Source organism: Megalobrama amblycephala, linkage group LG15, assembly GCF_018812025.1.
Source record: "Megalobrama amblycephala isolate DHTTF-2021 linkage group LG15, ASM1881202v1, whole genome shotgun sequence".
NCBI classification, from domain to species: domain Eukaryota; kingdom Metazoa; phylum Chordata; class Actinopteri; order Cypriniformes; family Xenocyprididae; genus Megalobrama; species Megalobrama amblycephala.
In genome coordinates this window covers 6,152,325-6,164,412 of record NC_063058.1, presented here as the reverse complement: position 1 = coordinate 6,164,412, position 12,088 = coordinate 6,152,325, and the positions used below count along the sequence as shown (strand labels likewise).

The following is a 12,088-nucleotide window of genomic DNA, read 5'->3' as shown; positions in this document are numbered from 1 at the left end:
ATTAATAAATTTATATTAATAAACTATTAAACTATTAAATTTATATTAATAAAATATTAAAGCTTATTAATAAACATTCACCTTTTGTCTATTATTGTTGTCTCTAATTGCATCTGTTTTTTAATTTCCCAACTATTTTGGGTTCATTTTAAGCTAGCCATATAGCAATTTTTAAACAATAGTTGGTTAATTGATGTATCCCGGGTAACCTATGCTACCAGCAAAGAGAAAAAAGTTAAGAAAAGGAAAAAAAAAATCTAGAAGAAAAAGAGATTCATCCAATCACTGATCGTGCTGCAGTGAGAGACACCCCTAAGAGCCAATAGTAGCGGCGCATTCATAAGTCCCGCCCACTGGTCGCGCCGGCGCTGCTTTCAGCGTGAGCAGATGAGAGAGAGAGTCAGAGCAGATCAGCACAGACAGTTTCTCCTGAAAATCCACTGATCTAACTGGAAATGTGATTGAGTGCACTAAAAGTGGAGCTTTTGAAGTCGACGCGTCAGCCCGAAGTGATGTCGTCGGAGACAGAGAAGAGAGAGACGGTGCGGATCCCAGCGTGTTGAAGCACTGTGAGTAATCTTCCTTGTGTGAATAAAGATATGATTCTATTTTGCTTTAGTGAGCGAAATTTCAGATATTAATCCGAATATAATGTAAATAACATGTCGAAGTTTCTAAAATGATTAATTCTGAGCCGTTTTGAGTAGGCCGCGTGTACACAGCGCGAGCTGAACTGATTAGCACATGGGCTAAAGCTAACACGAGTAAACGTGATAATTGTGTCATGAAATGAGATAAAGAGTGATATATGAGTGTCAGTGTGTTTAATAACTGCCTATTAATGTTTAATTTGATTGTGTCAATTTGAGATATTCATATGATTTATGGTAATGTCTGAATCAAAAATAATATATGGTTTGCTAAATAATGACTAAAGGGCGTTTACTGTACATCCAGTTAATCATTAATTACTAGCTTATTTTTGTTTGGTTTTGCATGAAGTTGGATCCTTCAAATGTTTAATAAATCTTAAATAATGGCTAATATGCTCTTACTAGCCTGTATGTTAAGTTAATCATTAATTACTAGTGTGTATGTGCATAACACATGCATAATTGTGGACCCTTAAAAACGTATTAACATCTGCCTCCCTCCCCTTCAGGTACAGTCATTTTATATATTCATCTGTTTACATTTATTGAGGTAAGAAGACAAAATATCTAAGAAGATGAATGCGTATCATTTCCATCTCTTGTTTCTTGTTTCTTGACAGACCCAAAGGAAAAGGACATGAAGGACAAGACAAATGAATGTCTGTTGATGAGTATCAAGCACAACCTCGACAGAGACTCAGAAGAGGCTGAAATAATGGAGGAAAACGGAAAAATTGAGAAATGACAACAAAAAAGTAAGAAAAAATGCACGTATTAGTTATTTTACTGTTTGGTGAATCCGCAGCCAGCTATCAAACTGTTTGGTGGTTTATTTTAGTAGATTTTTTTCTGTCTTTACACTTAAAACTTTTAAATTATTGTAGAACTGCTATTGTTTCAATATTATTATTCAACTTGCTATGTAAAGTTAAGACAAAGAACTTAATAATTATTGATAATTAATTACATTATCAAGTATATGACAAGAAACCTGAAAGTTATCCAACCTCTAACATCTGGCATGATGGCTTTGCAAAATGCATCATTAACATTAAATTCATCAGCTTAATGACCATATGTACACATAGGAGGCAGTCGAGTTGGTAAATAGGTGTAAGAGATTGCTTTATCATTTATTTTGCTATGTTTTTGTTGCTAGAGCTACCAAATCTGATAAATGAAGTGAAGATGGCCCTGAAGTCTCTGTTTGTCAGCATCAGTCACGTAACTTGGATGATGGGACAGGATTTGCCACAGAGTAATTACAGAGCCCTTCCAGCAGAACAGGTAGTGTACTAGTTTATCTAGTCAATGAAGTGCTGAAACCCTGTTGTTGTTATTACTATATTCAAAGTGATCCAGTTGGAGTTAAGTTTAGGTTAAAGGATTAGTTGTTTGAAATGAAAATTAGCCCAAGCTTTACTCACCCTCAAGCCATCCTAGGTGTATATGACTTTCTTCTTTCTGATGAACATAATCTGAGAAATATTAATAAATATCCTGATGCATCCGAGCTTTATAATGGCAGTAATATTGATCAATGAGTATAAGGCTGAAGAAAGTGCCTCCATCCACATTCATCATAAACATACTCCACATGACTCCAGGGGGTTAATAAAGGCCTTCTGAACCGAAGCGATACGTTTGTGTAAAATATCCATATTTAAACAAGTTATGAAGTAAAATATCTAGCTTCTGCCTTCTTTATTCAACGTACAAAGAAAGTGTAAAACTCTTGCAGCTCACAAAGCTTACGCTACGTCCTACACCTTCCCTATTAAACTTACGGAAAAAGTGTAACTGACATGATCACAATTTACACTTTCTTCGTAACTTGAATATGGATTGTGGTCTGGCGGAAGCTAAATATTTTACTTCATAACTTGTTAAATATATTTTTCTTACACAAATGCATCGCTTCGCTTCAGAAGGCCTTTATTAACCACCGGAGCCGTGTGGAGTATGTTTATGATGGATGGAGGCACTTTCTTAAGCCTTATACTCATTAATCCCGTTCACTGCCATTATAAAGCTTGGATGCCTCAGAATATTTATTAATATTTCTCAGATTGTGTTCATCAGAAAGAAGAAAGTCATATACACCTAGGATGGCTTGAGGGTGAGTAAAGCTTGGGCTAATTTTCATTTCAAAGTGAAATAATCTTTTAAGTGTCTTGCTCAGTGCCACAATAGTGGCAATTCCTGTCAAACTCACAACTTTCTGGTTCCATTTGGAAGTCCAGATCCCCAAACATGCTGCTGTTGATTTGTCTAACTTGATATGTAGTCATGGACTGTGGGCCACTTTGCTTCCTAACATCAGCAATGTTTTGCCTTTTATTTGTTTGTCTCACAGGAGCAACGTTGCAGAAAGTGTCCTCATGTGGTGTCTACCAGCATTGGTACAGCAAATAATGCCAAACTTACTGAAATTAGAGGGAAGAATACACAAAAATATCTGAAAACCTTAAAGGTGATAAAGAGGATCTTTTCGTCGACTGAGAAACCAAAGACTGTTACTGAGTTTTTGAAATGAGCGCATGTGTAAGAACAACCACCCTCCTTTCGAGGGAACGCCTCCCAAAACTCGTGCACGAGTATTGGAACACCAGTGTTTACCACCGGCATTCGCTGTATTGTGTTAGTGGATTCATTATGTCGGACTCACCGCAGGCAGGCACGTGCACACATAGACAAAAAAGGGGCTTGAGCACCTGCCCTTTTTCTTCCTCGAGAGAAAGTGCCCTTTTTTCTAGGGTGCTTTTTAAAAAAAAATAAATTTATATATATTCCTGTTTGCGCACAGCTTCCCTGTCAAACAAATATATTTACTGAATAAAACAAATTAAAAAATACTATATCAGGTCGGCTTTGTCGAGTCTATGCCCTCACTCCGCGACGCGCCATTCATGCCCACACGCACGCTCGCGCGCCCCGCCCCACCTCACCTCGAGTTTGCTGCTGGCTGAAAACTTGTGACAACTATTCCCGCGAAAATGCAACTGCTGTCTGGCGATAAGAAGCGAAAAAGAAAAAATCCCTAGATGGATGCATCCCGTGCATTTCTTTCAGGTAGGCTAGCCTAAGTTCACAAACCTGAAAGTTTTGGCTATTTAAGGGTTATTTATACATGTAACGCTGCATTAATAGTTTGACCACCATCAACGCATCTGCCTGATTTGATACTAATTTATGTTATATTATAATTTCAATTATTTTACTGTGCTATGCAGGGACGTGCACAGGGGGGTTGCTCAGGTTGCCCGGGCAACTGCCCATATGCCCTTCTCGACTCACGTTGCCCTTCCGATGTGGAAAAAAATAAATAAAAAAATCGTACAATGGATGCAGAATTTCACGTAGGCGTAGATAAAAAAAAAAATAAAAAAAAAAAAATAGATCGCAAAGCCTCATTCACTTCCATATTCGGGCACCCGTCCGAAAGTGAAAGTCAGTAGGGGAAGGGCAAACTCTGTTTACGTGGCTGCAGCGCTGCACACGACCGGCACCTGAGCTGAGCCTGCATGAGCGGCACTAGAAGGAGATTGTCGCGGTTGTCGGGTGAGATGGCTTAACGTTGACGGAAAGTGAGTAAGGTTATAATCGTTAACGAAAACGAACGAAAAAACGAAAACTAGGTGGGGAAAAAACATCGTCGTTAACTGAAATAAAAATAAAAACGAGGCATTACAAAAAAAAACCCCGATAACTAACCAAAACTGTAATGTGTGTTTGGCAAAACTAACTAAAATAAAGTAAAATTATAGATTAAATGTCCTTAGTTTTCGTCTTTGTCAATGTCTTTCATAGAGCAAACGTTCAGCTGCATTTCATTTCCCTGCGTCTCACTCACGCAGGGAGTGCCCTTTTTTTAGGTCAGAACAACTGCCCCTCAAAATTCCTGTGCACGTCCCTGACCGCAGGTAACTCATAATCTGCAGTTGTTACTCCTGTTTCCTGAACAAAACTATTGCATGCGGCGCCTGTGGAGTGTGGAAAGTTACTGGAGCGCGCAGCCGCGCACGTCTCTCACAAGGAACGTCATGGCAGTGATTGACAAGCCAGAGGGCCAATCGTTTACTGGATGATCGCGTAAACGATTGGCTGATGTTTTTAAGGCCCTACCTCGTGCACAGATGATGTATATTAATATTATTCCTTTCAGTGCACCTAATAAATAGTCTTTTATCAGTTAGTAAAGACAGTTTCAAGTAACATTGCAAAAATGTATAAAACAAAACATCCTCTTTAGCACCTTTAATGGTCTTTGATGATTTATAGCCGTGACAGTGTGTTCACGGTATTTTGTTGTTGTTGTTGGGGTGTGTTTGTGTGTGTGTGTGTTTTGCTTATGCAAAGTTCAGTTTGATATCAAGTTGTAATTTTAAATTACTCTTGTGGAGTATAATTTGATTGTCTCTTTGATTGTGTTGAAATAAAAGTATTTCTAATGTAAATTTGTGCAAGTAATTGTCTGAAATCATATATGATTTGTATATGCAGAGATATTGTAATATTTATAGAAATCATGTAAGATAATTATATGTAGAGATATGAGGAATTGGGTGGAAAAGTATAAAGTTTGAAGAACAGACACACAATTTACCTATTAAAAACATATATAATCTGTATAAAATTCATATGAGCAAATAATGCAAAATTTAAATGAATCCTATATGACTTTCATATGATTCAATCAAGAATTTTAAATGATTTGTATAGGAAATTTATTGATATTCATACACATTTTCTACTAAAATCATATATTACATACTGTTGTCATGTAAAACTCAAGAAATTTGCAGTATTCATATATGACCTAAAAATCCCATATAAGTTTTATGTGTGCTTTTTAGTATGAAAATGGCCATAATCGGTCTGATTTTGTATATGACATGTATTGGACTTATATGAAACACATAAGGAAATTCTGGCTGATTTGAGTAAGGAAGATATATGGTTGCTGTATATGAAACATACAGGTTTTTTTCATATGGGTACACTCAGAGTAAAAACAAAATGCTGTGCTTTTTGTAAAATAAAGAAAACTAACATGATGCGTGATCTCTCGTCTCCCTCTGAACAAAGTCCAATCTGATAGTTCTCAGAAAATGAACTGTAACTTATTGAATACGAATGACAAAAAAAATAAACTTATGTCTAAAGAAACGTTGAAATGTCAGGTTTTAAATCGTGCAAGTCAAATCGAAAACAAACATTTTGTGTTTATGTAATCTGTATGAAAAGAGAGCCATGTCAGAAATCGTACTCGGTTACTAACGTAACCTCGGTTCCCTGAGATACGGAAGCCTTTTTCAATAACGCAGTGTAACTGCACCGTCATTGGTTCACTCATAGACAAGTCGTTGAAGCAATGACGGTGCGGCATAGCTGCGCGACCTATGGCGAGAAAGCGCGCGAACTTTCCCGCCGAAATGGGCGGGGTAAAGGGCTATATAAGCAGGCGTTTCGCCATAGGATTTCAGGCCAATCGACTGAAGCGACGACACTGAAGCCGCGGCCTCATGGCACGACAGGTAACGCAGTACTCGTTCCGTATCTCAGGGAACCGAGGTTACGTTAGTAACCGAGTACGTTCCCTTTCAATACTTCACTCGTACTGTGTATGGGGAACGAATTCAACCGCTGCCGTGCCACGGCAGGGAACGACATAACTTGTTTTGGACACCGAGAGGGGACCAAGAGAGCAAGTAAGAAGGCAAAAGCCATCGTTAACCCTTGTTACACCACAAGAGGAGATAACTCCTGAAACGGCGAGAGGCGGAACTCGAAGAGGCCGCCTGATTACACCGAGAGGACCCGAGCTTGTAAGGCCGGAACGTCCAGATGATAGAACCTGACAAAAGTGGACGGCGAGGACCAGCCGGCGCCTCACAGATGTCTTTAATGGAAACTCCATTAGACCAGGCCCAGGAGGAAGCCATTCCTCTAGTGGAATGGGCCCTAACTCCTATGGGGCATTCAATGCCCAGGGAGGAGTAACAGAGATTAATCGCGTCGACTATCCAATGCGAGAGACGTTGCTTTGAGACCGAAGACCCTTTGGTGCGGCCACCAAAACAAACAAAGAGCTGATCTGACTGCCTGAAAGGCTGTGATCGCTCTACATAGGTCCTCAATGCCCTGACAGGGCAGAGTAACTCCAGCTCCTGTTCATCCGCAGAGGGAGGAAGAGCAGAAAGCGAGATGACCTGAGCTCTAAACGGAGTAGAGAGCACTTTGGGGACGTAGCCATGCCTGGGTTTCAGTACGACCTTAGAGTCATTAGGCCCAAATTCAAGGCACGCAGGGCTCACAGAGAGGGCCTGCGAGTCGCCAACACGCTTGACCGATGCTAGTGCAAGTAGCAGAGCGGTTTTCAGGGTTAAAGGCCTGAGGTCAGCTGAACTCAGCGGCTCAAAGGGGTTTCCTTTGAGAGCCCTAAGGACCAAAGAAAGGTCCCAAGTGGGAACAGTAAGGGGACGAGGAGGATTTAATCGCCTAGAACCCCTTAAGAAATGTACCACAAGGTTGTTTCGACCCACTGACTGGCCAGCGATAGGAGCATGAAACGCTGCGATGGCTGCTACGTATACTTTGAGCGTTGAAGGGGCGCGCCCCAGATCTAAACGCTCTTGGAGGAAAGACAGTATCGGGGATACGTCACACTCCACGGGGTCTATGTTGCGTGTGGAACACCAATCAACAAAGACCGACCATTTCTGGGCGTAGAGGCGTCTCGTGGACGGGGCTCTCGCCTGAGATATGGTATCTAATACGTCCCTGGGGAGGTCGGCCGGCTCCCATCGAGGGACCAGAGGTGTAGAGCCCAGAGCTCTGGCTGGGGGTGCCAGATTGTTCTGTTTGCCTGAGAGAGGAGATCCCGTCTCAGGGGAATGGGCCACGGGGCTTTCGTGGAGAGCCTGAACAGCTCTGAGGACCAAGTCTGGCTCCTCCAAAGCGGGGCCACTAGAAGGACTCTGTGTCTGTCTTCCCTGACCCGCCTGATGACCTGCGGGATCAGTGCGATCGGGGGAAATGCGTAAAGGAGTGTGCTGGGCCAGGTGTGGACCAGCGCATCGACTTCCTTTGAAAAATATGTTGGGCAGTGAGAGTTGTCTTCTGAGGTGAAGAGGTCTACCTCTGCTCTCCCGAAGAACTCCCAAATCTTGAGAACCGTCTGGGGATGGAGCATCCACTCGTCTGAGGGGACGTTGCTCCGTGATAGCATATCTGCACCCAGGTTGGTCTTGCCAGGTATATGAGTCGCCCTGAGCGACTGAATCCTTGGTAGTGCCCACTCCAGAAGACGTCTCGCCAGAGCGCATAGGCGGCTGGACGAAAGACCGCCCTGGTGATTTATGTACGACACCACAGTCATGCTGTCCGATTGGACTAGGACGTGGCGTCCCGCCAAGTGAACCTGAAACGCCTGCAGGGCTTTCATCACTGCCAACATTTCGAGGCAGTTGATATGGAGATGGCTTTCTTCGTGGGACCACGAGCCGAAGGCCGGTCTGCCCTCGCACAGAGCCCCCCAACCTGAGTTGGATGCATCCATCGAGAGCACCGTCCTTCGTGACACCGCCTGTAGGGGTACCCCAAGATTGAACCAAGCAGGGTTCATCCAAGGTTTCAGGGCTGAAAGACAGGCCCGATTGACCTTGAGACACAAGCGGCCATGCCGCCAGGCATGTGGAGGGACCCGGAACTTCAGCCAGAACTGTAGCGGCCGCATCCGAAGAAGGCCGAGCTGCAGAACTGGGGAGGCGGAAGCCATCAGCCCTAAGAGCCTCTGGAAGAGCTTCAGAGGAAGATAGGCTTTGTTCTTGACGGAAGCCGCGAGCTGCTGTATTGCCAGGGCGCGCTCTGGCGAGACCACCGCCGTCATGCGGACTGAGTCGAAAACTGCCCCCAGAAACGAAATGTGTTGGCTGGGGAGCAGCGAGCTCTTGGCTAGGTTGACCCTGAGACCCAGGCATTGAAGATGGCTGAGGAGCACGGATCTGTGGTGTTCCAGCTCGACTCGCGAATGGGCCAAAATGAGCCAATCGTCGAGGTAATTCAGAACCCGGATTCCCATCTGTCTCAGAGGGGAAAGCGCTGCGTTCATGCACTTGGTAAAAGTGCGAGGAGCCAGAGACAGCCCGAAGGGCAGGACCGTATATTGGTATGCCACCCCCTCGAACGCGAATCTCAAGAATCGTCTGTGATGGGGGGCTATCTGGATGTGAAAATATGCATCTTTCAGATCCAGCGAGCAGAACCAGTCCTCGTGACAAATCTGTGCGAGGATCTGCTTCAGCGTCAGCATTTTGAACTTCCGTCTCATGAGGGAGCGATTCAAAAGTCTGAGATCTAGGATGGGCCTGAGGCCGCCATCCTTCTTGGGGACCAGAAAGTAACGGCTGTAAAAGCCTGACTCGCTCTCTGAAGGGGGAACTATTTCTATAGCCCCTTTCTTCAGTAAGGTCATGACCTCGGCCCGGAGGACGAGAGCGTCGTCCGAGTTCACCAAGGTTTGAAGCACCCCGCCGAAGCGAGGGGGCCATCGTGCAAACTGGAGCGAGTAGCCCTGCGTTATGATCCGAAGGATCCAGCTTGACACGTCGGGGATGGCCTGCCAGGCCTCGGCCCGAGTGACAAGGGGTTGAATGATGTCGGATGACAGGCCGCCGGGTAGGGGGCCGTACACCGAAGGAGGTGGAAGAGGAAATTTGCTCTCTCTTTGAGGAAGTAAAATAGTGTTCGCCGTGAAAACGGCGTTTTGTTTGGGCGCAACATGTGTGGGCCCAGCTACAACACAGAGCATTTCTCCCACGCCCAGAATTAAACGAGGCGGAGGGGAGACTGCACGAGGGAGCTTTTGGGGTGGTCCGGTCGCAACGGGACATTCCCCAACCCTCTTCCTTCCTGCTGGATCAGGACGTCTTCGGAGTCACCGGGTCCAGCACAATCTTGGGCCGGGGTCCCTGGCGTCTCGGGAAGGAGGATTGGCGCTTAGCAGGGCGAGGGCGCTGACGATGCTCCTTAGGCGGCGCTGCTTGAGAGGTGGATGGGGCAGGTTTGGTCTGCTGAGCCGGCGCAGTCCTGGGGCGGCTAGAAGCAGAGGCAGAGCTGGAGCGCTTGGGCAGAAAGTGTCTCATGGCCTGAGACGACTTCTGCGCCGCTGTGAAGCACTCGGTGAAACCATCCACCGCTGGCCCAAAAAGACCGGAAGGGGAGACCGGGGCGTCCAGAAAGGCCGTCTTATCCAGGTCCTTGATTTCCGTTAGGTTGAGCCAAAGATGGCGCTCAAGCACAACCAGGCTGGCCATGGAACGACCGATGGCCTGGGCAGTGGCCTTCGTGGCCCGCAGGGCTAGATCGGTGGCGCTGCGGAGATCCTTGAAGGCAGGTGCATCAATGCCGGACTCGTCCAAGGAGCGGAGGAGTTTGGCCTGGAACACCTGGAAGATCGCCATGGTGTGAAGCGCCGAAGCAGCTTGGCCTGCAGAGGTGTAGGCTCTTCCAGCCAGAGTAGAGGTGGTTCTGCAGGGCTTGGAAGGTAGAGCTCTTTTGGTCTTCCATCCCACAGCCGCGGGAGGACAGAGGTGAGCTGCCACCGCTTCATCCAGGGGCGGCAAATGCTCGTAGCCCTTTTCTTCCGCGCCGTCGACAGCAGTGAGGGCAGAACGGTGTGTTGTGTGGAGGCGGGCGGAGTACGGAGCGCGCCAAGACTTCGTAAGCTCCTCGTGCACCTCAGGAAAAAATGGAGCGGAACGCTGGCGAGGGGCCTGGCGGCGACCTGGCAGGAACCACTCATCCAGGCGGCTACGCGATGGCTCCTCCGGAGGGGCCCAGTCGAGGTCTAGCTCTTCCACTGCTCTGGATAGGATGCGGAAGAGCTCGGCATCCATACCCTGGCCGTGATCAATGGTCTCCAGAGGAGGCGGGGGAGCGGGGTCGTCCGGCTCGCCAGCCCATCCTTCCGCTGGGCTGGAAGGATGCCACAAGAGACATGGAGTCATCCGGCTCTTCGTCAGATCCTCCAAACGAGACGAGGTTGCTCGCATCTGCAGAGGGACGCTGCTCGGGTCGGGAGAACATGACAGGGGATTGTTCTCTTGGGGGAGAAGGCGAGGCACACGGGGGCTGGGCCGCTCTTTTTGAGCGGCAATAAGCCGTGGGAAAAGCTCTCAAGGGGCGCGCCGGATGGCGGCAGGAGACACGCTGAGAAGGCGGCCAGAAGCGGGAGGCGGGCGTCTCGAGGACGGCGCTCGGGGCGGCAGTCAGCGAGGGCGCCGGCCGGCGAGTTCAGCTGGGTCCGCTGCGGAGCCTCTTCAGACGGCGACGAGAGCTTCTTCAAGGCGGCGAGCTTCTTCTGGCTTCAGACGGAGATCAGCGAGGAGATGCGTTGTCGTCGCTGAAGGAGAAAGGACTGAAATCCTATGGCGAAACGCCTGCTTATATAGCCCTTTACCCCGCCCATTTCGGCGGGAAAGTTTGCGCGCTTTCTCGCCATAGGTCGCGCAGCTATGCCGCGCCGTCATTGGTTCAACGACTTGTCTATGAGTGAACCAATGACGGTGCAGTTACACTGCGTTATTGAAAAAGGCTTCAGTAAGGGGGAAAAAGGGAGACTTTTCCCCATACGCAGTACGAGTGAAGTATCGAAAGGGAACCGTGATTCAGCTCATTATCTGCTAATGCGGCCACGCCCACGGAGCCAGCGCTATTCAGACGCAAATTCAGAAGCAATACATGCATTCATCGTCTCAATCGTGTATTTATTGTCTTGAAAAGTGTTTATCTGGGTGTTAAAGCCATGGTTAGCGAACTCTAGAAGACATGCAGTTAGTTCCTGGTTCTTCTTCTTCTTTATATGGATTTGTGGCCTAAAGGTGTACAGAGCGCCCTCCGGCTGCAAGTATGAATTGTATCCAGCACTCATAGTGATGATATATAGAATAAATATAGAATAAATATTACTCCTCTGTATAGAAATTTGACATAAACATATAAGAATCCATCAATATTTCTCCAAATGTGCATGCTTTAAGCTAAAAGCCTATATGAAATGCCATAGAGGTAACATAATTGTTCAGACACTTTGCATCACAGAAATACATTATATTTTAAAGAATATAATAGAATACCATTATTTTAAATTGAGCTGAGACATGATTACAGAGGGTTTTTTCACACCCTACCTGACTCAAAGGCCTCATTAATATGCAAGTCATTTCAGGTCATTATTATTTGATTCTTTTGTCTTCTCAGGTGTAAATGGCCCATTATTCATGATCATTCACGCCTCCATGCATACTGTGTTTCTTGACAAAAAGTGACTTACAAAAACTAAATCAATATATTGTTTTATATGAAGGAGTAGGCAGCATAATTTTTACATAATTCTGAAGCAAAAACTCTAGTCTACAACCTCCAATACCCAG

The 12,088-nt window shown here is 45.9% G+C and overlaps 1 long non-coding RNA gene across 1 annotated transcript; it reads left to right on the top strand.

The window, feature by feature from the left end:
- Positions 1–375: 375 nt before the first annotated feature.
- On the top strand, positions 376–3,228 carry LOC125247130. The gene is made up of 4 exons (XR_007180018.1): positions 376–569; positions 1,274–1,408; positions 1,813–1,940; positions 3,010–3,228. It is a non-coding gene; the product is annotated as an uncharacterized LOC125247130 (long non-coding RNA).
- The last annotated feature ends 8,860 nt before the right edge of the window (positions 3,229–12,088 follow it).